Below are 2,390 nucleotides of genomic sequence, written 5' to 3'. Positions count from 1 at the left end.
TAGAGACGGGGTTTCACCATGTTGACCAGGATGGTCTCGATCTCTTGACCTCGTGATCCACCCGCCTCGGCCTCCCAAAGTGCTGGGATTACAGGCTTGAGCCACCGCGCCCGGCCGTAGATTTTATTAAACAGTCTGTTACCTTGCTTTATAATTTACATGTATGTAGATAAATAGTATGTGGGCATATGTTTGAATTCTTGTGCTGCTTACCTGACTTGGAGCCCTCTTGGGGTAAGGGATGGAGGATTAGAGCCTTTTTTGGTCAGTTTACCATGTGTGAACACTTGTGGAAAGAGAGAGCTAGGAGAGGAAATAGACCTATTACCTATTTTTGTGGCAAAATAAAATCTGCTCTCTGGACTTTGGCCGATTGCATATGTCTAAATTGAGGGAGCATAAGCCCCCACAATTCCCAAGGATTTCTAGTCTGACAGGCAGGGCCTATCAACAGGCGTCTCCGGGCAGGAAGATGTTATTCAGAGTTAGGTAAATGGCAGTACTGGGTGGTCTATCTAGCTCCAACAGAACCCAGATAAATTATACGGGATGAAGACTCAGTTCAACACCAGGGATAGAAAAGTAGCAAAAGTTAAGCATATAATGAATATCCACGTCCGATTAAGTTCAGAGTCAGGAAAGATTCTACTTCCTGCAGAGGATCCTGGTGCCTAAAGTAGACACTGCAGCAAAAGTCTAGGGACAGACAGACCTGTGCAAGCACAGCAGGTTATGAGAAGGATGAAGTTTAGAGAGGTGGGGATACCAGGGTCCCAAAGCTAGCACAAAAATGTAGAAGTGGCAGAAGTACAGGGCTGCTAGTCGACTTAATCTCAGACACCACCTGTGGGTAAAAATAGGTTCTTGGTAAGGGCTGTCTCCAAAACTGGGGAGCAGTGGCTACAGGGCTTTGGAAAACCAGACTGTCAAGCTTCAATAGTTGCCTAGGAAGGAGCTGTTTTTGAGTAGAAAGTCTTTCAGCACCCATCACATACAGCATCCAAATAACCCACTCACACAAAACACTAGTTGTTTTTTGTTTGTTTTTTGAGACAGGGTCTTGCTCTGTTGCCCAAGGCTAGAGTGCAGCGGTGCCATCATGGCTCGCTGCAGCCTCAACCTCCCAGGCTCAAGAAATCCTTCCACCTTAGCCTCCCAAGGAGCTGGGACAAAAGGTGTGCGCCACCGTGTCACGTTAATTTTTTTATTTTTTGTAGTGTAGTGATCTTACTACATGTCCAGGCTGGTCTTAAATTTCTGAGTTCAGGAGATTCTCCCACCTCAGCTACCCAAAGTGCTGGGATTACAGGCATCAGCCACTACACCTGTCCAAAACATTAGTTTTAAGCAGAAACAAATTCTGGTTTGTGTTTTTAAAATACAAATTTTTTAAATACTAAGGTTGCTGAATGCACAGTATGCTGTAGGGGTAGCAGTGGTACTGTTCTGGGAGTTCCATATATCTTAAAGTATTTAATGCTCACAACAACCCCATAAAACAGATATTATTACCATCCTCATCTTACAAAAGACACTTACCTGCTGAGTAAGGTCCCATAACTAGCAAGTAACAGAATTAAGATTTGAATGTGGGCAATTTGGTATCATATCTTGAGCTCTTAACGGCTATTCTAAATCCCTCTATATGGAGAGGCTGGTGGATTCAGCAGCAGGAAGAATCACAGAGAATGATAAATTATGCCTCCCGAGAAATTTGCTTTATTAAAGGCCTCCAATAATCAGAAAGGAAATATCTTTCATATAAAAACCCCAAGTGTAATGCCTCTCAGTAGCACTTGAAGCATCTGGGATGCTAACACAATATACGGTACTCTTTTTGTCCTGGCCACTAGGGGGAAGAGTGGAATGTCAAAAAATTTAAATCTCCTCCACAGATTCACAGTAGTTGATAACTGGTTTTAGTTCCTTCTCTATACCAGAATATAAAAGTTATTTTGTAATTTTTGTGAGAGATCATTTCAGATCAATTTGTTAAGTATCAATAAACATTTCCTCTAGTTTCTTTTAAAAAATAAGTGGATTATGCTAAGGGAAAGAAGGCAGACAAGAAATCTCTACTGTATGATTTCACTTATATGAAATGTCCAGAAAAGACAAATCTAAAGAGACAAAAAAAAAATTTAGTAATTGTCTATGGGAGAGGCTCAAGAGAACAGGGGTTCATAGTAAATGTGTATGAGGGATCTTATTGAGTGACAAAAATATTAATGTGGTTGCACATGTAAAATAGAATACATGTACTAGGCCGGGCGCGGTGGCTCAAGCCTGTAATCCCAGCACTTTGGGAGGCCGAAGTGGGTGGATCACGAGGTCAAGAGATCGAGACCATCCTGGTCAACATGGTGAAACCCCGTCTCTACTAAAAATAC

The sequence above is a fragment of the Cebus imitator genome, unplaced genomic scaffold (assembly GCF_001604975.1).
Source record: "Cebus imitator isolate Cc_AM_T3 unplaced genomic scaffold, Cebus_imitator-1.0 Scaffold303, whole genome shotgun sequence".
Lineage (NCBI taxonomy): Eukaryota > Metazoa > Chordata > Mammalia > Primates > Cebidae > Cebus > Cebus imitator.
The sequence above is the reverse complement of the archived record's forward strand: the minus strand, read 5'-3'. Positions refer to the sequence as shown.